At 55.2% G+C, this 27623-nt stretch overlaps 3 long non-coding RNA genes across 3 annotated transcripts; all 3 read right to left on the bottom strand.

Annotated features, from left to right (window-relative positions):
- Positions 1 to 4150: 4150 nt before the first annotated feature.
- Positions 4151 to 4693, bottom strand: LOC115603237. The gene is made up of 3 exons (XR_003989836.1): positions 4679 to 4693; positions 4444 to 4545; positions 4151 to 4229 (listed from the first exon to the last, which is right to left on the bottom strand). It is a non-coding gene; the product is annotated as an uncharacterized LOC115603237 (long non-coding RNA).
- Positions 4694 to 7028: 2335 nt separating this feature from the next.
- Positions 7029 to 8796, bottom strand: LOC115603238. Its single transcript, XR_003989837.1, has 3 exons — positions 8769 to 8796; positions 7673 to 7777; positions 7029 to 7177 (listed from the first exon to the last, which is right to left on the bottom strand). It is a non-coding gene; the product is annotated as an uncharacterized LOC115603238 (long non-coding RNA).
- A 213-nt stretch (positions 8797 to 9009) lies between these two features.
- LOC115603235 lies at positions 9010 to 9515 on the bottom strand. The gene is made up of 3 exons (XR_003989834.1): positions 9424 to 9515; positions 9221 to 9300; positions 9010 to 9106 (listed from the first exon to the last, which is right to left on the bottom strand). It is a non-coding gene; the product is annotated as an uncharacterized LOC115603235 (long non-coding RNA).
- Positions 9516 to 27623: the final 18108 nt, after the last annotated feature.

Raw genomic sequence — 27623 nt, 5'->3', positions numbered from 1 at the left:
AAACAGCTTTAGACTTTGTTGTTTCCCCCTGTTTTCCTTTTTTACCTGTCTTTACTGTCTGTGCAGGACTGGGGTCACCGGCACACCTTTCTGCTTGCAGCACAGAACGGCTGATGCCTGTGTCGCTGACTCAACTGAGACTAAAAGGACTAGTTAATTTACTAGTGGGAGCTGCTTTCAAAAAACACAGAAGGGGGTTTAAATCAAAAGAGTCAATTTGGAAAAACCAGAGAAGCAGGGGAGAAAATTGCTGTTCTTCCTGGTTTACAGGTAGGGAAACTGAGGCACAGACCACTGAAATCACCAGAAAGGCTCTAAGGGGAGAGATGGAGAGCTTGAAAAAGACCCAGAGCAGGGCTTCACAAGGACACAACCTCAATCTGCCTCTGATCTCAAGAGCCAAATGAAGGTTTGGCAGGAGTACACCTGCTGGCACATATATGCCCAACGTCAGCAAGGACCTACTCTGCCACCCAGTATCGTCCATGACAAGTGCTGCAGTTTCCAACAGGCACCTCCTGATGCTTGCACCAGCAGGGATCTTGCAAGCCCTGCACATGACCCAGCAGCTCTGTGCCTCAGTTTCCCCTCTCCCAGACACAGCAAGGGGCCCAAGGTAGGCCGAGACCAGCTGTGGGGGAGATCTCATCAGCCCTTTGGCCCAGGCACTTGTTTCTACAGCACCTGGGCAGACAATGAGTCTTTCCTTCTGCTTTGGCTGTCACAGCCCAGGGCAGCAGCTGAGGAAGAGCAGAGGAGCACAGGGCTCATGCAAAGGTCTCACACTGAGCTCCCCTACAGAATTGTTTGGACACTTTCATCGTGTTATCTGCTGCTCTGTGCTTATTTCTCCCTCCTTCTACATGGTGACACTGACACCAGCCACTCGCATGAAATGCTTTCAAACACAAAATCACGATTAGATACAGCTCATGTTATTGCTGCATGCTGTAAGCAAGGCCTAGTCCAAAGAATAATATAGATTATTTAAAGAGAGGTAGGGGTTTGGCGGCCAGCACAGCAAGTCAGTACTGTTGCAACAACCACAGGCACAGAGCCCAATGGCATTGGTTTAGACCCCTCCATGTTTCAGTGCAAGGAAACAGGGAGCACTCAGCAAAGCAAAAAGTACCTCTTAACAAAGACACAAACATGCATTTGGGCATTGCCTGGTGCAAGGCAAGCAGCATTCACACCAACAATAGGAGCACAACCAGGCTCTAAGCACAGCAAGCAACTTCTCTAAAGCACATAACCTACTGCCTACCCACCCCACAGCACAGGGCACAGAGGAATCCTGCTCCAAGAAGGGCACCATCACTGGCTACCCTCAGGCCAAACTCATCATTCAGAGGTTTAAGACCTTCAGAAAAAGAGCCAACTTTCATTCTGCATCCCACTCTCAGGGCAGCATGCAAATCCCTTCCAGCTCTCCTTACCTCCTTTCTCTGCCATGCTCCTGTTGTCAGTCCTCAAGGAAGAAGGCAGCACTAAGCTCTCCCTCAGAAGCACACAGAAGGCTCAAGGCAGCGAGTGGAGAAGCCCATGTACATCAGCAGAGCCCACCCTCCAACCAAACCAGAACTACTTTCTTCCCACAGCAAAGCCAAGTTCAGCTCATACTTTCCACCTCAGAAAACCACAAGAAAAGAACCCAACTCCCTGCACACCTTCCTCTGCAAGCCCAACCCTCCCAGAACAATCAACAGCTTCAGAGAACCTTCTGGTGCCTGCTAAGGGGAACCAAGCCCACCTGAGAGCACATTGCTCCCACTCATCTCACTGCTCATTCTGGAGCTGAAACCCACCAACAGGAATCCAGGGAGGCTTAGGAGCACTTACGGAAACATCCACTTAATTCCCACACATGGAGACCTCCGGAACGGTGCCACCAACATGGATGTCCTCCCTTACGTACCCATCTAAAACTCCATCTGCATAAAGCCCCACTGGACACCAGTCTCCAGTGACCGAGATAGCAGCTCCCAAAGTGCAAACGTCCAGTGTGGAGAAGAGAAGGCTCGGGGGACCTTATCGCTCTCTGCAGCTCCCTGAAAGGAGGTTGTAGTGAGGGGGGGTCGCTTTTCCCAAGGAACAAGTGATAGGACAGGAAGACCGACCCCCCCCTCACTACAACCTCCTTTCAGGGAGTTGTAGAGAGCGATAAGGTCCCCCCTGTCTTCTCCACACTAAACCCCCAGGTCCCTCAGCCGTTCCTCATGACACTTGTGCTCCAGGCCCTTCACCAGCTCCATTGCCCTTCTGTGGCCCCGCTCAGCACCTCTTGTCGTGAGGGGCCCAGAACTGGACACAGGATTCAAGGTGCAGCCTCACCAAGTGCCCAGTAGAAGGGGACAGTCACTGCTCTGCTCCGGCTGGCCACACTGGTGCTGATACAAGCGTTGCTGTGCCCTGTCCTCACTGCATGAACGGAGGGGACTGCAGGTGCCTGTATCCCACCGCTGCATCTCCTCCCAGGTCCAGACTGAGCGGCGGCAGTGGGAGAACCTGCTGCAGGGCCATGAGCTGGGGCTGTCACCCAAAGCAGCATCCCTGCACCCCAACATGCTGTGTGTGGGGATCCTTCCTTCTGGGGCCTAAGAAAGGTGGGGTTTGGGTCATTTAGGGTAGCAGCAGTGTTGGGAGGGACGGAGATGCCTGAGGCTGGGTGGGTTTGGGGTACAAGGTGGATTTTGGGGTGTTTTAGGGGTACCATGGGGATTGGAAGGGATGGAGTGCCTGGGGCTGGAGAACTGCTGCAGCGCACCCTCCGCCTGCCAGCTCCCCGCTTGGACACATGGCAAACAGGGAAGATCCCTGTTGGCCATAGGCGCAGCAGTCTCTATGTGCAATATTGGCTCTTACATTCTCTCTCTCTGTTTAAGGGCACCAGATATATTTATTAGGGCTCTTCATCAGGGACTGTAGTGATAGACAAGGGGCAGCGGATTCAAGCTTAAACAGGGCAGATTTCAGTCAGACACAGGGAAGAAGTTCTTCCCTGGGAGGGTGCTGAGGCGCTGGCACAGGGTGCCCAGAGAAGCTGTGGCTGCCCCATCCCTGGCAGTGTTCAAGGCCAGGTTGGACGCAGGGGCTTGGAGCAACCTGCTCTAGTGTGAGGTGTCCCTGCCCAAGGCAGGGGGTTGGAACTAGATGATCTTAAGGTCCTTTCCAACCCTCACTCTTCTAGCCTTCTATTTGACTACACATGTCCCGTGAGTAAGGGTCTCTTAGCTCAGGGAGTGTGACTTTTAGTATTAGAATGGAGCAAGTTCCTTTAGGAACACCGTTTCTTTTCACATTGGCACCCCCTTTCCTAAGCTGTCTGAGGTTGGCCGTTACTCTCCTGATCCACGTGGTACCAGTCTTCTACCTCTCCTCAAGCTCTAGGAGCTCATAAGGAACCGCTGCTTTTCCTTGTTACCTGCACTTCTAAACTGCCCATTTTCAAGCTTTCACACACAGAGCCCTTTACAAAACCTCCACTTCTTTATTGCTGGATAACATGGTGTCAGGTTTGGAGTCTGTGCTGGCTGGATGCCCCTCTGCTGCCTGGTGCTATTCAGAGCAAGCGTCCCTCTGCCCCTGCTGTCTCCACAAGATGGAGCGCTGGGAACGGGGCAGCTCAGGAGCTGCTGCACTTTTAGCTCTTTTGTTTGTGAAGCTCTTTGGTCCAGGTTTCTGGATGACAGCCCTTTCCCTAAGGAAAGGTGTGCCGCTCCCAGCTGTGCAGCATCAGCAGCAGAGCGCTCGCAGGCGCCCTCCCAACGTGTGCCGCACCGGTGGACTTCTCAGGATGAGCATGGTGTGAACTGCCAGGGAACAGATGACGGGATGGCTTTCCTCCAGCAGCGTCTCAAGGGCTGTGAGCCAAAGGGACAGAGCTGAGATGACCCCCCCACAGACCTCCAGGCATCCTCCCCAGAGCCTGCTCCCTCCTCACCTCGGCAGATCTGCTCCAGCTTCATCTGGTTTCTGCCCCTCAGGGGCCGCGTGGCCAGTCCTGGGCACAGAGATCCATCAGCTCCCTGCTCCCCACCGGTGCTGAGCCCAGGGATCCCCGGGGGGCCAGCATTGGGATTGGGGCCCAGCTGCCTAAAGAGGGACCCCAGGGGCTGTGGCTCACCGATGAACCTGATGGCCACCTCTGGCAAGGGGGCCTGAGCATCCTCCAGGTACGGCACGCTCTGGTCCAGGTATTCCTCAGCCCTTTTCCTGCTCCGCTCCAGCTGCAGAGAGCACAAGGGGATGGGATGCCACAGAGCCTCCCCGCTCGGCTGGAGCAGTCCCTTCTCCCAGCATCTCCCTTTTCCCTTGCCCATTCCCATGTCCCAGCCAGGAGCCCTGTGGGATGGGCAGAGTGGTCCAAGGGGTGCCAATGGGCACAGGGATGGGAGAGGGACGTGGAGAAGAGACATGGCTGCAGAGCACAGAGCCCCTCACCAAGCACTCTGCAATCCTCCATGTCTGCCTTGTCTTCAATGGGCATTGGAGCTCTCGCCACCCGAGGAGCGTTGCTGCAGCAAGGAGGGTTTCCCTGGAGGCCTGCACAAGAGCGGGAGCTGGGAGATGGCACCATGGCCTGGGAAAGGAGAGCCTGGGTGATCCTGGGGTGATCCCGCCCTTAGGAAGGTGGGACATGCCCTGGCCCAAAGATGGGGGGCTCTGAGATCTGTACCTCGGCCACGCTGTCGCTCTGGTCGCTCATGTGGAGGAAGAGCGGGACCAGCAAACCCCACGTGCTGCTCCTCATCCTCCTCTTGTCGCTCCTCACCACCGACTCCAGCAGGACTCTGAAGAGGCGGATGGAGAGCTCTCGCAGCTGGCTGGACTCCCGGTGGCAAGGAGGAAAGGGGGACTTTGAGCAAGAGCAGCTCCCTGCCCATGCTGATGTGAGGGGGGAAGCTGTGGGGGCAGATCCTGCAGCAGGGGGAAGCTGTGCTGGGATGCAAAGCCCAGAAACCATCCCATGAGAGCCCAGGGAGCAGCCCCTGCTCCGAGTCATTGCAGGGTGCCCATCTGCAGGGCCCAGCAGCCTTACTCCATCAAAGAGGGGCAGGAGGTCCCCAGCCAGCTGCACAGCAATGGGGTCCTGGGTAGGTGACCCATCCCGTTGCTTATGATCACCAGGGCCTTTATCTTGATCTCTTCCTTGGCCTTCTGGAGCCTGCCCGTGATGTGTGGCAGGAGGACCTGCAGTTTCCTTGCCTGTAGGAAGAGATGGAGGCTCCTGGTTGTGAAACCCTGACAGAGTGCTGCGCTCACCAAGGTGCAGGCTGACCCACTGCCAAGAGGGCTCCCCATGACCATGCCCTGACCCACTGCCAAGAGGGCTCCCCATGACCATGCCCTGACCCACTGCCAAAAGGGCTCCCCATCACCATGCCCTGCTCACCAAGTCAGGTCTCTCCGACAGCACCATGAGGCTTTCAAGCAACAGGGACACTGTCCCCAGGCTTGGGTGGTCTTGAGAGCTCTCGACATGGGACTGCTCACCAACATCCTCATTGGAGGCCATGGGCTGAAGCAAGCACAGCAGTGAGCCACTACAGAGCCTGCGGGGCTCGCTGGAGGCCCTCAAGGCCCTTTTTAACTCACAAGCAAGGCAGGGATGGGGGTGTCCCCTGTGTCCTGGGGTATTCCAAGCAGCTCCCGTAAGACCTCCAAAGTCTTGGGCACAGTGAGGATCAGCTCCCACATGTCCGCGCCAGCGCTGCAAGCCAGAGAGCTGTGTCAGCATGGTCCATGCATCCCACGGGATGCCCTGGGCAGGCAGCAGAGGGCAAAGGTGGTGCTCCCCATGGGAGGGGTGGAAAGGACCTGAAGATCATCTAGTTCCAACTCCCCTGCCATGGGTTCTTGGGTCTGGAAGCCAGAGAGTCTTCAGGCCCCTCTGCCCACAGGGAACAAGCCCTCAAGGCTGATACCTGTCACTTGAGGGAATGTTCAGCACCATGCTGATGGTCAATGCCCTCGGGTGCTTCAGGACCAGCAGGATAAGGAGGGCGCCCAGCTTGCACCACGCTGAATCTCTGCTGCTCTGCTGCAGGCTTTCATGGATGCTCCTTACGATGCTTGGCACCTGGAGGGGGAACACAGGGGAGGATGGTGCTGCTGCCACTGGAGTGCAGCCATTTCCCATCCTCTCTGCTGCATGAAAGTGGCTTCGAGTCACCTCCTAGGTTTGGGAAGGAGGGAGGGAGGGAGGAAGAAGGCCTGACAGGACTGAAGGGCATGGCAACCCAGCCACAGGCCACTCACATCTGCCAGCCAGAAGTCAACGTCTCTCATGACCAGATCCAGAATGTCTTCTGCTACCCACTTCTCAAAGATGCTGGAGTCTCTCATCGCCTCGATGGCCACGCAGACAAAGTCTGTCCTCTCCCGTGGATAAAGGGAATTTGCAAACGCCTAGGGGAGGAAGGTTGGGCTCATGGGCACCGCATTGTCCCTGCTTGAGGACAGCAGGAACCGTCCCACCAGGGACAGTGAGGCCACACCAGCCCCTGCTGCTTCTGGATGCCTTTGCTCACACACGTGCCCTGCTCTTGCCACAGAGTCCCAGCAATGGGGGGAGCTCATTACCATGGTAAGGTCTTGGCACTGTTTTCTTCTTCCCATTTGAGCTCTTCTCCTTCCCCCTTTGGCTTTGGCCTGCCTGAACAACAAGGGAGACACAGAAGAGTCAGGAGGACACAGCAGCTTTGCCATCAAGCTTCCCAAACCACCCGAGATCTGCAGGACACAAGCGCTCAAGGAGGTTACTGGAGGGCATCAGGAAGAGCTTCTTGCTGCAGGCACTGGGTGATGCAGGCATGGAGCTGCTCTTCACAAACAGGGAAAACCTGCCTTTGGGACATGGGAGTCAGTGGTAGCTTTGGCTGTGGGGACCACAGAAGAGCAGGGCTCAAGATGCTGAAAGGAGGGAGGAAGGCGAGAAGCAGCCCCACCAGGAGACGTGTGTGTGCAGAGGGATGAAGCCCACCACAACTTCTCTTACTTTCTTGATGCTGAGGTAATTATAGAGGCACCAAAGAGCACTCCAAGCTGGAGAGCTTGCCTCATCCTTGGCAAATCGGAAAAGGATGAGACGACCCAGAAGCTGTCCCAGGAGCGGGACTGAGAGTTCTTCTTGGGAGACAGGGCTGCATAGGTCTGTTTCAGTCGGGTGCAAGCCCTGCGGGAGGAAGGTGGAAGAACAAGAACAAGGTGAAGAACCTGAAGAACCCAAAAAGAATGTAGAAGAAGGAAGGAAGGAAGGAAGGAAGGAAGGAAGGAAGGAAGGAAGGAAGGAGGAGAAGGAAGGAGGAGAAGGAAGGAGGAGAAGGAAGGAGGAGAAGGAAGGAGGAGAAGGAAGGAGAAGAAGGAAGGAGGAGAAGGAAGGAGGAGAAGGAAGGAGGAGAAGGAAGGAGGAGAAGGAAGGAGGAGAAGGAGAAAGACCAGAAGAAGAATCTGAAGGAGAATGAAAAAGAAAGAAAAAGAAGAAGAAGAAGAAGAAGAAGAAAGGATAAAGAAGAAGGAGGAGAAGGAGAAAGGAGGAGGAGGAGAAGGCAGAGGGCAGGCAGGCTTTGCAGGGCCCCGTCTCCCCAAGCAGCCCCATGGGGAGAGCTGCCGCCTGCTCTGGTGTGCAGGGAGGGGGAGATGCTCTGGCTGGAGCCTGCCTGGTCCTTACCCTCAGTGTGTGATGGTGAAGCAGCAACTGGCTCAGGGTCCTGATCCTCCCCAGGGCCCTCTCCCGCACCACGGCGCTCTCAGAGCTGGTGAAGCTCAGCAGGACCTGGGCAGAGAGAAGCTGCTGGTGTGCCCTGGGAGCAGACACGTGCTGCAGCAGGAGCAGCATGGGCTGGACCCGCACTCCTTCCATCAAGGCTTCCTCTGAGCCTCTACTGGGGTTCCTGATGCTGAACATCACCCCGAGGGAGTCAGGATCAGCCCGTGGCTTTGTGTGTCAAGGGGAGGATGGAGGGGCACCAGTACAGGAAGGGACATTCTGGGGTGAGAAGAAGCTGGGGAAGTACATTGGGTGCCTGCAGCCTGCAGGGAAACAGGCCCAGGCACAGTGCAGGATGGGCTGCGGTGCAATGGCCAAGGCTGAATAAGACAGAACCAAGGTCTTTGTCCCCTTGGCTGTGGCTGATGTCTGTGCCACAAAGGCCTAAGAGAAGACACATCCTCATTTCCAGGGCTGGGCTGAAACTAGCAGCAAAAATCCACTACCTCATCACTGTCCCTGCCCATGGCAGGGGACTGGAACTAGATGATCTTCAGGTCCTTTCCAACCCAACCCATTCTATGATTCTATGCTTACAGTGTACATATAAATATATATACATATATATATATGCAGATATATATAAAAGACATGTTAATACTTTAAAGAGTGGCTTATCTAATAGTTAAGGGGAAGGGAACTTTCCGAACAAGTCCCGTGGGTCCCACCAAGCTGGTCCCAAACCAGGCTGATGAGAGGCAGCAAAGATGCCAGCCCAGGGGGGATCAGTCTCCCGAGAGTGGGCAGCAAAGCCTCTAGTGGGGTTCCTGCCCCTTTGGCTTCGTATAACTGCCCTTGCGCCTGGGCACGTAGGTAGATGCCACCCTCTGCAGCCACTGTGCTCCAGAAGGGCCTTGGTTACCCAAGGGAGGTGGGCACCACCCCTGCAGGGCGCTCTCTGTGCATGGCACTGGTGTGGGGACCATCCACTCAAGCAAGAGCGCTGTTCCCAGGGTGAGGAACAGCCCCTGTGAACCCCATTCAGCACATGCCAGACCTGCAGGATGTTCCGCAGCTTCTCGCTGGCCCTGGGGCAGGAGAGTTGAGCACCAGCCTCCAGAGCATGTTGTCCGTGGATTCCAGCATCTGCAAGGAGGACAGAGCGTAGCACTTAAGGTGCCAGCTGGGCTTAAACCGTGCTCATCCCGCAGCACTGCGACCAGGGAGCAGCCGCAGGGAGCTGTGGGCTCCTGTAGCTCCTCCAGCACTTACGAAGATAAAGTATAGTATGTGTCCAGGCCCGAAAACTCCTCCTTTGGAGGAAGGAAGAAGACACTTCTGCAGCAGATTTCCAGGAGGCTTTCCTCCTGGCCTGCCAGCCCTGTCTCCACTGAGCTGCAAAGAGAGAGGGCTCCAGTTGGACACTGCTGCTGGGAGCAGTGCCTCGAGGCCTTGGGCAGGGGGACACAGAGCTCTGGGGTCCCCAGGAGGGATGGGCAGTTGTGGTACCTCAATTCTGCTATGGCATCCATGGCGAGATGCCGCACCTTGGTGAACAGTTGGTCCATGGGCTCCTGTTGGAGCAGCATCTGCAGAGCACAATGGGATAAGGGACGTGGTAGATGCCAGCACCCAGTGCCACCAATGCTGCCCTCACTGAGTGCTGGAGGCCTTGCCCCCTGCCCATAGCATCCCCAGGGTGCTCTCCTCACCTTGATCATCTCTGCCAGATGGTATTTGTGGCAGAAGACATCCAGCCCCTGGTGCAAGCCGCAGTACCTGGCGGTGCACAACAGGCAGCAGATGCTCTCTAGAAAGCCAATCTTCTGGTGCTCATCCTGGAAACCAGGGGGGACAGAGACACAAACAGGCAGTATGAGAGGGGACAGCGGGACTGGACTCTAGGGGGCCCTGGTTGAAGCCAGCACCCACCAGCAGAGCCCCTGTTCACAATGGCCATGCCTACCATTGTTGGGCTTTTGACAAATGCCTTGATGCGCTCCACGTTGTCCTGCTCCAGTCTGTAAACGGGTAACCAGGTGGCATCTAATAGAGGAGGAGAAGAGCTTTGGAGAGCAGAGGAAGGAGCTCTGCCCTCCGCCAGCATGCCAGGGAAATGTGGTGCTGTGTCGAGCACCATAGAGTCAGAGAACCCTAGAACGGGTTGGGTTGGAAAGGACCTGAAGATCATCTAGTTCCATGACATGGAACCATGACACGATTTAGTGTGTGGTGTCCCTGCCTGTGGAGGACATCAGTGGAACTGGATGAGCTTAAGGTCCTTTCCATCCCAAACCATTCTATGATTCTATATCACCCAAGGCTCTGTCCAACCTGGCCTTGAACGCTGCCGGGGATGGAGCATTCACCACCTCTTTGGATAAGCTGTGCCAGCGCTTCTCCACTCTCACAGGCAAGAACTTCTTCCTTATGTGCAACCTGAGCTTCCCCTGTTTCAGTTTAAACCCATCACCCCTTGTCCTGGTCCCAGACCAACAGGGCCTCTCACTCACCAGTCCTCAATGGCAGGACCGGGGGTTCCTCATTGGACTCCGGTGAAGATCTGCTCTTCTGGGGAGCCCTGTTCTCCTCCTCCCAGGCCCTCCTTGGGGTTCTGGGGGGTTTCTTCGCCATCCTGTGGATGAAGGAAAAAGATTGAGGTGGTGGAGGGGGAAGCTTGGACCAAACGCATCAGGGCTGAGCTCAGGAGCAACCCACCGGCTCCTTGCTCCTGCCCTGTCCCATCGCCATGAGCCGTGACTTGATATAAGGATTATGATGGGGTGTGGTGATATGTTCTATGAAATGAGGAAGATGATGAGATGCGATGGGTGAGATGAGATGAGATGGATGAGATGAGTGAAGATGTGGTGTCGTGATGTGGTGTGATGATGTGGTGTGAGGAAGATGATGCGATGCATGCGATGAAATGAGATGAAGATGAAATGGGATGAAGATGAGCTGAGCTGAGGTGATGACATGCGATGAGATGAGACCAGATGGGATCACCTCCATCACACCCCAGCTGAGGAGGAGGAAAATGCACTTGGGGAGGGGAGAGGAGGATTTTTCACACGTACTTGGTCAGAAGTTGTCTTTCCGTAGCTTTCTGTCCGCAATCCACTGAGGTGCGGTACCAGCAATGCAGCTTGCTCACGAGAGACTCAACCACTCCGTGAGCTCTTCTGTCAAGTGCCACACACAGGGACAGCCCTGGCTTTATACCTGGCTGTGCCTACCTCAGCGCCGGTGCTTTGTGGCATCATAGGTGGTGGGTGATGTCACAAGAGCCAAGGCAGCGCCGGGTTTCGAGGCAATGTCCACCCTGAGTGGGAGCAGGTTTGGCTCCTCTGCATCAGGGAAGACACCCTCCACCTCCAGAGCATCTCCTCCCATCGGAGGGGCAGCTCTTTGCATTCCCACTCAAGAGCGACAGCTTTGGGAGCTCAGATGCCCTGAGGGAGGAATGTGAGCAGGAGAGCTTGAGGACCTTCCTGCATTCACTCTGCTCCGTCCAACCCGGCCTTAAACACTGCCACGGATGGAGCATTCACAACTTCCTTGGGTGAAGAAAAACTGCAGGTGACAGGTCGGGCACCCCGGGATGTTTGGTGACAAGAGCTGCGATTCCAGAAGGGACACAACATTCGGGGTGGACACCGGGCACATATAACATCGCCATGCACCTGACAGGCCACATGTCTGGGTGATGCCATGTCCCATGTCAGCACGCCTTCAGTGCTGAGCACGAGTTGTCCCACTTCCAAGCACCTCTGATGGAACCGGTCTAATAAAGCTGTGCTAACCCTGAGTCAGCCGCAGGAGCTCACCCACAGTGCCACCTATGCTACCTAACCCAACACCTCTGCTGCCTCAAGTGCCACCTACACTACCCAGCCTGACACCTACGATACCCAACGTGACACCCACACCACCTGACATCTACACGTCCCAACCTCACACTGCCTGCACCCCTTAACAACTGCCGTATCCCTGCTGAGAGGATAACCTGCAAATAGCCTACAGTGTGTCCCCAAAGTGTGCCCTTACCTGCTGGGGCCCTCTCCTCGCGCCTGCGTTTCAATGATGTCCTGTCTCTTCACCGTCTGCTGCTCACCCCTAAACACCCACCGTGACCGCCACTGACCACCACCAAGCAGTGCCCTCCTGCATGGGCCAATGCAGATCTCCTCAGCATCCTCTGTGAATCTTGCCGCTCAGGGCTCGTGCCATTCAGCATCTCATGGGCTGGCATTGCTAAAAAAACCCCACTTGCTTCCATCGCTGGCCACTCACCTTCCTCCTCTTCATCCTCCTCCTCCTCTTCTTCTTCTTCCTCCTCACTATACCTTGCTGCAGAAAAACAGGGCACCTACCATACAGGATGGTACTGGCATTGCTGTTGCCCAGCTTGTTCGTGGCAACACACATGTAGTTGCCACAGTCCTCCTCTGAGAGGTTGAAGAAGGGCAGCGTGGACAGGCTGCCCTCGCTCTCGATCCGCACACCTTCCAGCCCATTGGCTAACCTGCAGGGTTCAAAAACACATGATGATGCTTCGAGTGCAACATGCTGTGCCCCCTGCTCTTCCCACCAGCCATGTCCCACACATTCCCCCTCCAGACTCCCCACATCCCACCAAGACAAGCCCTGACACGCTCCCCATTCCCTAATCAATCTCCCCGCACAACATACCCTGCTCAAATCAACCCTACCAGCCAACGCCATTGTCTCTGAGCGAAACAACCCACTTAGACCCAGCAACATGTGTTGAACCCACCCTCCTCCACACAAGGCCCTTGACCACTTGGCTCTCAACCAGCGTCCTCCTTCAATCACTGAAACTACGCCAAGGGAACGGGGAGGAAAATCACAGAAGTGTAATACCCACAGGTTAGAGAAAAGAACAGCGTAATAACTACAGAACAATCATGGAATCATAGGATCACCGTAGATGATGCACGCAATGGGACTCTGTGATGGGAAAGCGAGGAGTGAGAGCAATGCCGGTGGCACCGTTGCGGAGCTCACCATGTGCAGAAGAGGCCCAGCACCAGCTTTCAGTACTGGCTCTTCGGCTGTGGAGCAGGGCCCTGACGTTCGTGCTCAATTCGACAGGCTCGGCACAGCCTCGAGTGGGCACCGTAGATGTTGCATTCAATTGGACTTCTGGATGGGAAAGCGAGGAGTGAGATCAATGCCGGTGGCACCGTTGCGGACCTCACCATGTGCAGAAGAGGCCCAGCACCAGCTTTGAGTCCTGGCTCTTCAGCTGTGGGAGCAGGGCCCGGACGTTCGTGCTCAATGAGACAGCTCGGCACAGCCTTGAGTCTGCAACGTAGAGGATGCAGCTTCAGTTTGGACTTTTAGGTGGGATTACGGAGGCGTGAGAATCAATGTCCTGTTGGCACCAGTTGGGCGGAGACTCACCATGTGCAGAAGAAGGCCCACACCAGCTTTTTACTTCCTGGCTCTTCGGCTGTGGGCAGCAGGGCCCTGGACTTTCGTGGCTCAATCGACGTGGTCTTGGCCACGCCTCCGAGAGGGCACCGTAGGTGTTGCATTCATTGGACTTTTAGGTGGGAAAGCGAGGAGCGAGATCAATGTCGGTGGCACCGTTGCGGAGCTCACCATGTGCAGAAGAGGCCCAGCAACAGCTTTCAGTCCTGGCTCTTCGGCTGTTGGAGCAGGGCCCTGACGTTCGTGCTCAATGCGACGGGCTCGGCACAGCCTCGAGCCTGCATCGTAGAGGATGCATGTTGTGTTCAATTGGACTTTAAGGTGGGAAAGCAAGGAGCGAGAGCAATGCCGGTGGCACCGTTGCGGAGGGCACTGAGTGCAGAAGAGGCCCAGCACCTGCTTTTTATCCTGGCTCATTGGCTGTGAGAGCAGGGTCCGGACGTTCAAGCTCAATGCGGCCGGCTCGGCTCAGCCTCGAGCCTGCATCGTGGAGGATGCACACAACTGGACCTTTAGGTGGGAAAGCGAGGAGCGAGATCAATGCCGGTGGCACCGTTACGGAGGTCATCGTTCGCAGAAGAGGCCCAGCACCAGCTTTCAGTCCTGGCTCTTCGGCTGTGGGAGCACCTAAGGGTGGCAATCTTGGCACCATTAGCTCTGCTCACTGAGGTGAGCTGCCTCAGCTTACAGAAGCGACCCTGCTAGCATTCCCTGAGACTGATTTCTCTATTTCTGGCCTTAACACTAAATCACCAGCTCGTTTCTGCTCTGTGGTAGTCAGGGAATGAGGGTGGTGGTCATCTAGCAAATCCCCCCTCAAGCATCAACTACTGACTAGTGCAGCACTGGGAGAGCGAGGAGAGGACTCGGGCTGGCTCTGACTCTCCCTCAGGACAGAAAGCTGGTGCTGGGCATTACCTACACAGGGTGAGCTTTGCAACGGTGCCACCAACATGGCAATACGCCCTTCCTCTGCCACCTTAAACACCATCTGTGTACTTCCCTTCTGCTCAGTGCACTTCGGTGTCCCAGAGCACAGCTACGGAATGCAAACGTCCAGCCGCTGCTCCCAAACCCGTAGTCCCAGGACTATGCTGCTGAGCATCACCTACACATGGCTTGCATCGCAACAGCTCCACTAACATTCACAGCAACGATCTGCCAAGAAAAATCCATTCCTCAGCTTTTTGCAACATCTTGAACAGGAGATATTATCAGCCCTTTTCTCGCTCATGAGTAATCACTCCATCCATTTGCCTCCTCCCAATTCAGCCCCCAACCAACCAGGACAAGACGTGTCTTTCCAATGCAACCCTTACAACCTGCAGCGGCCTCTCCTCTGCATTTCTAGCTTAGAGAGAAATCATTGCAAGGCAGAGCGGACATTTCTGGACATCACTTGCAAATCCCAGGACAAAGCTTGACCAGAACAAACAGATGAACTGCTGGGAAAGGGAAGGTAGATAGGTGCCATGCTTCAAATCACGGGTTACCACCTCCTTCAAGAGTTAGAAATGCCTTTCCCAGCCTAACAGAAACCTGTCTTTGAACCAAAGAGAGCAATGAAACTTCCTTCAGAACCAACTTGAAGAATTCAAAGTCATTTCCAAGTTACTAAGCACCTGCCTCACTTTCTTCAGCTCCTGCAACTACACGACTACTTCTTGTTTTCCTTCCACCACAAGCATTCAAGTCCCAGTAAACACTAGCAAAGCCCTTTCCGTCTCCCATCGGATTCCCAATACGCTGATATGTTTCTTCAGAAGCCTTTCCAGGGAATGAAATGATCCCAAACTAATAACACTTGTGATTTAGACAGAGCCATCCTTGCTTGGGATCTCTTCTAAACAGACTTCAGCAGGAGCAGAAGGAACAACCTCTTTTCCAGATCTATTTGAGTCTGATATAAACATAGGTATTTTCTACAGAAAAACATGCTTTGGATTTCTCATCAATATGTATGTACAAAGCTAACCCAAAATGTCTCAGTTGCTCCTGAGTAACACATGATGGTAACTTGGAAATAAAGCAGTTTGACAGGTTATGTGTGGTGTATAAAAGCATAGCAATATTGCTTACTGTCAGATGATCAAGTTTCTGGGGCGCAAGGAGAAGATGGAAGGGATTCCAGCAGCCTTGCCTGCGTTTCCTCTAGTCTTGCTCTGGACGATCACAAGCAGACAAGAGCAGCAACAAGGCTGAGGAAAAACAAACAAGAATTGACAACGTGAGACCAGCAAAAGCATTACTGGAGTGGTCTAAACCTATTTGCTAATCCAATCCAGCATCATCAAAGCTCTTCAGAACATCAGGGAGTGCCAAAAAGATGCAAACATTGTGGAGAATGTGCTGGAACCCTGAAAAACGGCTTTAGACTTTGTTGTTTCCCCCTGTTTTCCTTTGTACCCTGTCTTTACTGTCTGTGCAGGACTGGGGTCACCGGCACACTCTTTCTGCTGCAGCACAGAACGGCTGATGCCTGTGTCGCTGACTCAAACCTGAGACTGAAAAGGACTAGTTAGCATTTACTAGTGGGAGCTGCTTTCCAAAGAAACACAGAGGGGGTTTAAATCAAAAGAGTCAATTGGAAAAACCAGAGAAGCAGGGGAAAATTGCTGTTCTTCCTGGTTTACAGGTAGGGAAACTGAGGCACAGACCACTGAAATCATCCCAGAAAGGCTCTAAGGGGAGAGATGGAGAGCTTGAAAAAGACCCAGAGCAGGGCTTCACAAGGACACAACCTCAGTCTGCCTCTGATCTCAAGAGCCAAGATGAAGGTTTGGCAGGAGTACACCTGCTGGCACATATATGCCCAACGTCAGCAAGGACCTACTCTGCCACCCAGTATCGTCCATTACAAGTGCTGCAGTTTCCAACAAGCACCTACCTGATGCTTGCACCAGCAGGGATCTTGCAAGCCCTGCACATGACCCAGCAGCTCTGTGCCTCAGTTTCCCCTCTCCCAGACACAGCAACGGGGCCCAAGGTAGGCCGAGACCAGCTGTGGGGGAGATCTCATCAGCCCTTTGGCCCAGGCACTTGTTTCTACAGCACCTGGGCAGACAATGAGTCTTTCCTTCTGCTTTGGGCTATCACAGCCCAGGGCAGCAGCTGAGGAAGAGCAGAGGAGGCACAGGGCTCATGCAAAGGTCTCAACTGAGTTCCTCTACAGACTTTTGACACTTTCATCGTGTTATCTGGCTGCTCTGTGCTTATTTCTCCCCTTATACATGGTGACACTGACACCAGCCACTCGCATGAAATGCTTTCAAACACAAAATCACGATTAGATACAGCTCATGCAATTGCTGCATGCTGTAAGCAAGGCCTAGTCCAAAGAATATATAGATTTTTAAAGAGAGGGAGGGGTTTGGGGCCAGCAAGTCAGTACTGTTTGCAACAACCACAGGCACAGAGCCCAATGGCATTGGTTTAGACCCCTCCATGTTTCAGTGCAAGGAACAGGGAGCACTCAGCAAAGCAAAAAGTACCTCTTAACAAGACACAACATGCATTTGATCATTGCCTGGTGCTAATGCAAGCATCATTCACACTAACAATAGGTAGCACAACCAGACTCTAAAGCACAGCAAGCAACTTCTCGAAAGCGCATAACCTACTGGCTACCCACAGCACAGGGCACAGAGAAATCCTGCTCCAAGAAGGGCGCCATCACTGGGTACCCTCAGGCCAAAGTAATTATCCAGAGAATTAAGACCTTCAGAAAAGAGCCAACTTTCTTTCTGCGTCCCACTATAAGGGCAGCATGCAAATCCTTCCCGTTTTCCTTAGCTCCTTTCTCTGCCATGCTCTTGTTGTCAGTCCTCAAGGAAGAAGGCAGCACTAAGCTCTCCCTCATAAGCACACAGAAGGCTCAAGGCAGCAAGTGGAGAAGTCAAGGAGAAGCCCATGTACATCAGTAGACCCCAGCACTCCAACAAACCAGAACTACTTTCTTCCCACAGCAAAGCCAAGTTCAGCTCATACTTTCCATCTCAGAAAACCACAAGAAAAGGAACCCAACTCCCTGCACACCTTCCTCTGCAAGCCCAACCCTCCCAGAACAATCAACAGCTTCAGAGAACCTTCTGGTGCCTGCTAAGGGTAACCAAGCCCACCTGAGAGCACATTGCTCCCACTCATCTCACTGCTCATCCTGGAGCTGAAACCCACCAACAGGAATCCAGGGAGGCTTAGGAGCACTTACGGAAACATCCACTTAATTCCCACACATGGAGACCTCCGGAACGGTGCCACCAACATGGATGTCCTCCCTTACGTACCCACCTAAAACTCCATCTGCATAAAGCCCCACTGGACACCAGTCTCCAGTGACCGAGATAGCAGCTCCCAAAGTGCAAACGTCCAGTGTGGAGAAGAGAAGGCTCGGGGAGACCATGAATGGAGGGGACTTCAGGTGCCTGTATCCCACCACTGCATCTCCTCCCAGGTCTAGACTGAGCGGTGGCAGCGGGAGAACCTCCTGCAGGGCCATGAGCTGGGGCTGTCACCCAAAGCAGCATCCCTGCACCCCAACATGCTGTGTGTGGGGATCCTTCCTTCTGGGGCCTAAGAAAGGTGGGGTTTGGGAACATTTAGGGCTACCAGCAGTGTTGGGAGGGACGGAGATGCCTGAGGCTGGGTGGGTTTGGGGTACAAGGTGGATTTTGGGGTGTTTTAGGGGTACCATGGGGATTGGAAGGGATGGAGGTGCCTGGGGCTGGAGAACTGCTGCAGCGCACCCTCCGCCTGCCAGCTCCCCGCTTGGACACATGGCAAACAGGGAAGATCCCTGTTTGCCATAGGCGCAGCAGTCTCTATGTGCAATATTGGCTCTTACATTCTCTCCTCTCTGTTTAAGGGCACCAGATATATTTATGTAGGGGCTCTTCATCAGGGACTGTAGTGATAGCACAAGGGGCAGCGGATTCAAGCTTAAACAGGGCAGATTTCAGTCAGACATAGGGAAGAAGTTCTTCCCTGGGAGGGTGCTGAGGCGCTGGCACAGGGTGCCCAGAGAAGCTGTGGCTGCCCCATCCCTGGCAGTGTTCAAGGCCAGGTTGGACACAGGGGCTTGGAGCAACCTGCTCTAGTGTGAGGTGTCCCTGCCCAAGGCAGGGGGTTGGAACTACATGATCTTAAGGTCCTTTCCAACCCTAACTCTTCTAGACTTCTACTTGACTACACATGTCCCGTGAGTAAGGGTCTCTGTGGGCAAGGGTCTCTTAGCTCAAGGAGCGTGACTTTTAGGATTAGAATGGAGCAAGTTCCTTTAGGAACACCGTTTCATTTCCCATTGGCACCCCCTTTCCTAAGCTGTCTGAGGTTGGCCGTTACTCTCCTGATCCACGTGGTACCAGTCTTCTACCTCTCCTCAAGCTCTAGGGCTCATAAGGAACCGCTGCTTCTCCTTGTTACCTGCACTTCTAAACTGCCCATTTTCAAGCTTTCACACACAGAGCCTTTACAAAACCTCCACTTCTTTATTGCTGGATACATGGTGTCAGGTTTGGAGTCTGTGCTGGCTGGATGCCTCTCTGCTGCCTGGTGCTATTCAGAGCAAGGGTCCCTCTGCCCCTGCTGTCTCCAGAAGATGGAGCGCTGGGAACGCGGCAGCTCAGGAGCCGCTCTTTTAGCTCTTTTGTTTCTGAAGCTCTTTAGTCCAGGTTTAAGGATGACACCCCTTTCCCTAAGGAAAGGGCTGCCGCTCCCAGCTGTCCAGCATCAGCAGCAAGCGCCCCCCCCCGCCCCCCCCCCCCCCCCCCCCCCCCCCCCCCCCGCGCCCCCGCAGGGCGCCATCCGCCATGTGCGCCGCACCGGTGGCCTTCTCAGGATGAGCACGGTCTGAATTGCCAGGGAACAGATGACGGGATCGCTTTCCTCCGGCAGCGTCTCAAGGGCTGTGAGCCAAAGGGACAGAGCTGAGATGAGCCTCCCATAGACCCCCAGGCATCCTCCCCAGAGCCTGCTCCCTCCTCACCTCGGCAGATCTTGCTCCAGCTTCAGCTCGTTCCTGCCCCTTAGGGGCCGCGCGGCCAGTCCTGGGCACAGAGATCCATCAGCCCCCTGCTCCCCATCGGTGCTGAGCCCAGGGATCCCCGGGGGGCAGCGGTAGGGATTGGGGCCCTGGCGGCCTATAGAGGGACCCCAGGGGCTGTGGCTCACCGATGAACCTGATGGCTGCCTCTCGCAAGGGGGCCTGAGCATCCTCCAGGTACGGCACGCTCTGGTCCAGGTATTCCTCAGCCCTTTTCCTGCTCCGCTCCAGCTGCAGAGAGCACAAGGGGATGGGATGCCACAGAGCCTCCCCGCTCGGCTGGCAGCAGTCCCTTCTCCCAGCGCCTCCCTTTCCCCTTGCCCGTTCCATCTCCCAGCCAGGAGCCCTGTGGGATGGGCAGGGTGGTCCAAGGGATGCCAACGGGCACAGGGATGGGAGAGGGACGTGGAGAAGAGACATGGCTGCAGAGCGCAGAGCCCCTCACCAAGCACTCTGCAATCCTCCATGTCTGCCTTGTCTTCAGGAGGTGTTGGAGCTCTCGCCACCCGAGGAGCGTTGCTGAAGCAAGGAGCGCTTCCCTGGAGGCCTGCACAAGAACGGGACGTAGGAGATGGCACCATGGCCTGGGCAAGGAGAGCCTGGGTGATCCTGGGTGACCTGTCCTTAGGAAGGTGGGACATGCCTGGCCCAAAGATGGGGGCTCTGAGATCTGTACCTCGGCCACGCTGTCGCTCTGGTCGCTCATGTGGAGGAAGAGCGGGACCAGAAAGCCCCGTGTGCTGCTCCTCATCCTCCTCTTGTCGCTCCTCACCACCGAGTCCAGCAGGACTCTGAAGAGGCGGATGGAGAGCTCTCGCAGCTGGCTGGACTCCTGGTGGCAAGGAGGAAAGGGGACTTTGAGCAAGAGCAGCTCCCTGTCCATGCTGATGTGAGGGGGAAGCTGTGGGGCAGATCCTGCAGCAGGGGGAAGCTGTGCTGGGATGCAAAGCCCAGAAACCATCCCATGAGAGCCCAGGGAGCAGCCCCTGCTCCGAGTCATTGCAGGGTGCCCATCTGCAGGGCCCAGCAGCCTTACTCCATCAAAGAGGGGCAGGAGGTCCCCAACCAGCTGCACAGCAATGGGGCTGGCTTCCTTCTTCAGTAGGTGGCCCATCGCGTTCCTTATGATCACCAGGGCCTTTATCTTGACCTCTTCCTTGGCGTTCGGAGCCTGCCCATGATGTGTGGCAGGAGGATCTGCAGTTTCCTTGCCTGTAGGAAGAGATGGAGGTTCCTTGTTGTGAAACCCTGACACAACACTGCACTCACCAAGGTGCACCATTGCCAAGAGGGTTCCCCACGACCATGCCTGACCCACTGCCAAGAGGCTCCCCATGATCATGCCCTGACCCACTGCCAAGAGGGCTCCCCATGACCATGCCCTGCTCACCAAGTCAGGTCTCTCCGACAGCACAATGAGGTTCTCAAGCAACAGGGACACTGTCCGCAGGCTTGGGTGGTCCTGAGAGCTCTCGACATGGGACTCCTCACCAGCATCCTCACTGGAGGCCATGGCCTGAAGGAAACACAGCAGTGAGCCACTACAGAGCCTGCGGGGCTCGCTGGAGGCCATCAAGGCCCTTTCTAACTCACAACCAAGGCAGGGATGGAGGTGTCTCCTGTGTCCTGCAGTATCCCGAGCAGCTCCGTAAGACCTCCAAAGTCTTGGGCATGGTGAGGATCAGCTCCCACATGTCCATGCCAGCGCTGCAAGCCAGAGAGCTGTGTCAGCATGGTCCATGCATCCCATGGGATGCCGTGGGCAGGCAGCAGAGGGCAAAGGTGGTGCTCCCCATGGGAGGGGTGGAAAGGACCTGAAGATCATCTAGTTCCAACTCCCCTGCCATGGGTTCTTGGGTCTGGAAGCCAGAGAGTCTTCAGGCCCCTCTGCCACAGGGAACAAGCCCTCAAGGCTGATACCTGTCACTTGAGGGAATGTTCAGCACCATGCTGATGGTCAATGCCCTCGGGTGCTTCAGGACCAGCAGGATAAGGAGGGCGCCCAGCTTGCACCACGCTGAATCTCTGCTGCTCTGCTGCAGGCTTTCATGGATGCTCCTTACGATGCTTGGCACCTGGGGGGGAACACAGGGGAGGATGGTGCTGCTGCCACTGGAGTGCAGCCATTTCCCATCCCTCTCTGCTGCATGAAAGTGGCTTCGAGTCACCTCCTAGGTTTGGGAAGGAGGGAGGGAGGGAGGAAGAAGGCCTGACAGGACTGAAGGGCATGGCAACCCAGCCACAGCCACTCACATCTGCCAGCCAGAAGTCAACGTCTCTCATGACCAGATCCAGAATGTCTTCTGCTACCCACTTCTCAAAGATGCTGGAGTCTCTCATCGCCTCGATGGCCACGCAGACAAAGTCTGTCCTCTCCCGTGGATAAAGGGAATTTGCAAACGCCTAGGGGAGGAAGGTTGGGCTCATGGGCACCGCATTGTCCCTGCTTGAGGACAGCAGGAACCGTCCCACCAGGGACAGTGAGGCCACACCAGCCCCTGCTGCTTCTGGATGCCTTTGCTCACACACGTGCCCTGCTCTTGCCACAGAGTCCCAGCAATGGGGGGAGCTCATTACCATGGTAAGGTCTTTGGCACTGTTTTCTTCTTCCCATTTGAGCTCTTCTCCTTCCCCCTTTGGCTTTGGCCTGCCTGAACAACAAGGGAGACACAGAAGAGTCAGGAGGACACAGCAGCTTTGCCATCAAGCTTCCCAAACCACCCCGAGATCTGCAGGACACAAGCGCTCAAGGAGGTTACTGGAGGGCATCAGGAAGAGCTTCTTGCTGCAGGCACTGGGGTGATGCAGGCATGGAGCTGCTCTTCACAAACAGGGAAAACCTGCCTTTGGGACATGGGAGTCAGTGGTAGCTTTGGCTGTGGGGACCACAGAAGAGCAGGGCTCAAGATGCTGAAAGGAGGGAGGAAGGCGAGAAGCAGCCCCACCAGGAGACGTGTGTGTGCAGAGGGATGAAGCCCACCACAACTTCTCTTACTTTCTTGATGCTGCAGGTAATTATAGAGGCACCAAAGAGCTCCAAGCTGGAGAGCTTGCCTCATCCTTGGCAAATCGGAAAAGGATGAGACGACCCAGAAGCTGTCCCAGGAGCGGGACTGAGAGTTCTTCTTGGGAGACAGGGCTGCATAGGTCTGTTTCAGTCGGGTGCAAGCCCTGCGGGAGGAAGGTGGAAGAACAAGAACAAGGTGAAGAACCTGAAGAACCCAAAGAAGAATGTAGAGAAGAAAGGAAGGAGGAAGGAAGGAGGAAGGAAGGAGGGAAGGAAGGAGGAGAAGAAGGAGGAGAAGGAAGGAGAGGAAGGAGAGAAGGAAGGAGAAGGAAGGAGGAGAAGGAAGGAGGAGAAAGAAGGAGGAGAGGAAGGAGGAGAAGGAAGGAGGAGAAGGAAGGAGGAGAAGGAGAAAGACCAGAAGAAGAATCTGAAGGAGAATGAAAAAAGAAAAGAAAAAGAAGAAGAAGAAGAAAGGAGAAGGATAAAGAAGAAGGAGGAGAAGGAGAAAGGAGGAGGAGGAGAAGGCAGAGGGCAGGCAGGCTTTGCAGGGCCCCGTCTCCCCAAGCAGCCCCATGCGGGGAGAGCTGCCGCCTGCTCTGGTGTGCAGGGAGGGGGAGATGCTCTGGCTGGAGCCTGCCTGGTCCTTACCCTCAGTGTGTGATGGTGAACAGCAACTGGCTCAGGGTCCTGATCCTCCCCAGGGCCCTCTCCCGCACCACGGCGCTCTCAGAGCTGGTGAAGCTCAGCAGGACCTGGGCAGAGAGAAGCTGCTGGTGTGCCCTGGGAGCAGACACGTGCTGCAGCAGGAGCAGCATGGGCTGGACCCGCACTCCTTCCATCAAGGCTTCCTCTGAGCCTCTACTGGGGTTCCTGATGCTGAACATCACCCCGAGGGAGTCAGGATCAGCCCGTGGCTTTGTGTGTCAAGGGGAGGTGGAGGGGCACCAGTACAGGAAGGGACATTCTGGGGTGAGAAGAAGCTGGGGAAGTACATTGGGTGCCTGCAGCCTGCAGGGAAACAGGCCCAGGCACAGTGCAGGATGGGCTGCGGTGCAATGGCCAAGGCTGAATAAGACAGAACCAAGGTCTTTGTCCCCTTGGCTGTGGCTGATGTCCTGTGCCACAAAGGCCTAAGAGAAGACACATCCTCATTTCCAGGGCTGGGCTGAAACTAGCAGCAAAAATCCACTACCTCATCACTGTCCCTGCCCATGGCAGGGGACTGGAACTAGATGATCTTCAGGTCCTTTCCAACCCAACCCATTCTATGATTCTATGATTACAGTGTACATATAAATAAATATACATATATATATATATGCAGATATATATAAAAGACATGTTAATACTTTAAAGAGTGGCTTATCTAATAGTTAAGGGGAAGGGAATTTTCCTAACAAGTCCGTGGGTCCCACCAAGCTGGTCCCAAACCAGGCTGATGAGAGGCAGCAAAGATGCCAGCCCAGGGGGATCAGTCTCCTGAGAGTGGGCAGCAAAGCCTCTAGTGGGGTTCCTGCCCCTTTGGCTTCGTATAACTGCCCCTTGCCTGGGCACGTAGGTAGATGCCACCCTCTGCAGCCACTGTGCTCCAGAAGGGCCTTGGTTACCCAAGGGAGGTGGGCACACCCCTGCAGGGCGCTCTCTGTGCATGGCACTGGTGTGGGGACCATCCACTCAAGCAAGAGCGCTGTTCCCAGGGTGAGCAACAGCCCTGTGAACCCCATTCAGCACATGCCAGACCTGCAGGATGTTCCGCAGCTTCTCGCTGGCCCTGGGGGCAGGAGAGTTGAGCACCAGCCTCCAGAGCATGTTGTCCGTGGATTCCAGCATCTGCAAGGAGGACAGAGCGTAGCACTTAAGGTGCCAGCTGGGCTTAAACCGTGCTCATCCCGCAGCACTGCGTAACCAGGGAGCAGCCGCAGGGAGCTGTGGGCTCCTGTAGCTCCTCCAGCACTTACGTAGATGTAGTAGAAAGTGTCCAGGTCTGAAAACTCCTCCTTTGGAGGAAGGAAGAAGACCCTTCTGCAGCAGGTTTCCAGGAGGCTTTCCTCCTGGCCTGCCAGCCCTGTCTCCACTGAGCTGCAAAGAGAGAGGGCTCCGGTTGGACACTGCTGCTGGGAGCAGTGCCTCGAGGCCTTGGGCAGGGGGACACAGAGCTCTGGGGTCCCCAGGAGGGATGGGCGGTTGTGGTACCTCAATTCTGCTATGGCATCCATGGCGAGATGCCGCACCTTGGTGAACAGTTGCTCCATGGGCTCCTTTTGGAGCAGCATCTGCAGAGCACAATGGGGATAAGGGACGTGGTAGATGCCAGCACCCAGTGCCACCAATGCTGCCCTCACTGGGTGCTGGAGGCCTTGCCCCCTGCCCATAGCATCCCCAAGGCGGTCCCCTCACCTTGATCATCTCTGCCAGATGGCAGTTGTGGCAGAAGACATCCAGCCCCTGGTGCAAGCCGCAGTACCTGGCGGTGCTCAACAGGCAGCAGATGCTCTCCAGAAAGCCAATCTTCTGGTGCTCATCCTGGAAACCAGGGGGACAGAGACACAAACAGGCAGTATGAGAGGGGACAGCGGGACTGGACTCTAGGGGGGCCCTGGTTGAAGCCAGCACCCACCAGCAGAGCCCCTGTTCACAATGGCCATGCCTACCATTGTTGGGCTTTTGACAAATGCCTTGATGCGCTCCACGTTGTCCTGCTCCAGTCTGTAAACGGGTAACCAGGTGGCATCTAATAGAGGAGGAGAAGAGCTTTGGAGAGCAGAGGAAGGAGCTCTGCCCTCCGCCAGCATGCCAGGGAAATGTGGTGCTGTGTCGAGCACCATAGAGTCAGAGAACCCTAGAACGGGTTGGGTTGGAAAGGACCTGAAGATCATCTAGTTCCATGACATGGAACCATGACACGATTTAGTGTGTGGTGTCCCTGCCTGTGGAGGACATCAGTGGAACTGGATGAGCTTAAGGTCCTTTCCATCCCAAACCATTCTATGATTCTATATCACCCAAGGCTCTGTCCAACCTGGCCTTGAACGCTGCCGGGGATGGAGCATTCACCACCTCTTTGGATAAGCTGTGCCAGCGCTTCTCCACTCTCACAGGCAAGAACTTCTTCCTTATGTGCAACCTGAGCTTCCCCTGTTTCAGTTTAAACCCATCACCCCTTGTCCTGGTCCCAGACCAACAGGGCCTCTCACTCACCAGTCCTCAATGGCAGGACCGGGGGTTCCTCATTGGACTCCGGTGAAGATCTGCTCTTCTGGGGAGCCCTGTTCTCCTCCTCCCAGGCCCTCCTTGGGGTTCTGGGGGTTTCTTCGCCATCCTGTGGATGAAGGAAAAAGATTGAGGTGGTGGAGGGGGAAGCTTGGACCAAACGCATCAGGGCTGAGCTCAGGAGCAACCCACCGGCTCCTTGCTCCTGCCCTGTCCCATCGCCATGAGCCGTGACTTGATATAAGGATTATGATGGGTGTGGTGATATGTTCTATGAAATGAGGAAGATGATGAGATGCGATGGGTGAGATGAGATGAGATGGATGAGATGAGTGAAGATGTGGTGTCGTGATGTGGTGTGATGATGTGGTGTGAGGAAGATGATGCGATGCAATGCGATGAAATGAGATGAAGATGAAATGGGATGAAGATGAGCTGAGCTGAGGTGATGACATGCGATGAGATGAGACCAGATGGGATCACCTCCATCACACCCCAGCTGAGGAGGAGGAAAATGCACTTGGGGAGGGGAGAGGAGGATTTTTCACACGTACTTGGTCAGAAGTTGTCTTTCCGTAGCTTTCTGTCCGCAATCCACTGAGGTGCGGTACCAGCAATGCAGCTTGCTCACGAGAGACTCAACCACTCCGTGAGCTCTTCTGTCAAGTGCCACACACAGGGACAGCCCTGGCTTTATACCTGGCTGTGCCTACCTCAGCGCCGGTGCTTTGTGGCATCATAGGTGGTGGGTGATGTCACAAGAGCCAAGGCAGCGCCGGGTTTCAAGGCAATGTCCACCCTGAGTGGGAGCAGGTTTGGCTCCTCTGCATCAGGGAAGACACCCTCCACCTCCAGAGCATCTCCTCCCATCGGAGGGGGCAGCTCTTTGCATTCCCACTCAAGAGCGACAGCTTTGGGAGCTCAGATGCCCTGAGGGAGGAATGTGAGCAGGAGAGCTTGAGGACCTTCCTGCATTCACTCTGCTCCGTCCAACCCGGCCTTAAACACTGCCACGGATGGAGCATTCACAACTTCCTTGGGTGAAGAAAAACTGCAGGTGACAGGTCGGGCACCCCGGGATGTTTGGTGACAAGAGCTGCGATTCCAGAAGGGACACAACATTCGGGGTGGACACCGGGCACATATAACATCGCCATGCACCTGACAGGCCACATGTCTGGGTGATGCCATGTCCCATGTCAGCACGCCTTCAGTGCTGAGCACACGTTGTCCCATTTCCAAGCGCCTCTGATGGAACCGGTCTAATAAAGCTGTGCTAACCCTGAGTCAGCCGCAGGAGCTCACCCACAGTGCCACCTATGCTACCTAACCCAACACCTCTGCTGCCTCAAGTGCCACCTACACTACCCAGCCTGACACCTACGATACCCAACGTGACACCCACACCACCTGACATCTACACGTCCCAACCTCACACTGCCTGCACCCCTTAACAACTGCCTGTATCCCTGCAAGAGGATAACCTGCAAATAGCCTACAGTGTGTCCCCAAAGTGTGCCCTTACCTGCTGGGGCCCTCTCCTCGCGCCTGCGTTTCAATGATGTCCTGTCTCTTCACCGTCTGCTGCTCACCCCTAAACACCCACCGTGACCGCCACTGACCACCACCAAGCAGTGCCCTCCTGCATGGGCCAATGCAGATCTCCTCAGCATCCTCTGATGAATCCTTGCGCTCAGGGCTCGTGCCATTCAGCATCTCGATGGGCTGGCATTGCTAAAAAAACCCCACTTGCTTCCATCGCTGGCCACTCACCTTCCTCCTCTTCATCCTCCTCCTCCTCCTCTTCTTCTTCTTCCTCCTCACTATACCTTGCTGCAGAAAAACAGGGCACCTACCATACAGGATGGTACTGGCATTGCTGTTGCCCAGCTTGTTCGTGGCAACACACATGTAGTTGCCACAGTCCTCCTCTGAGAGGTTGAAGAAGGGCAGCGTGGACAGGCTGCCCTCGCTCTCGATCCGCACACCTTCCAGCCCATTGGCTAACCTGCAGGGTTCAAAAACACATGATGATGCTTCGAGTGCAACATGCTGTGCCCCCTGCTCTTCCCACCAGCCATGTCCCACACATTCCCCCTCCAGACTCCCCACATCCCACCAAGACAAGCCCTGACACGCTCCCCATTCCCTAATCAATCTGTTTCTTCAGAAGTCTTTCCAGGGAATGAAATGGTCCC

The sequence above is a fragment of the Strigops habroptila genome, unplaced genomic scaffold, assembly GCF_004027225.2.
Source record: "Strigops habroptila isolate Jane unplaced genomic scaffold, bStrHab1.2.pri NW_022045628.1_ctg1, whole genome shotgun sequence".
NCBI lineage: Eukaryota > Metazoa > Chordata > Aves > Psittaciformes > Psittacidae > Strigops > Strigops habroptila.
This window is presented reverse-complemented; position numbering and strand designations above follow the sequence as displayed.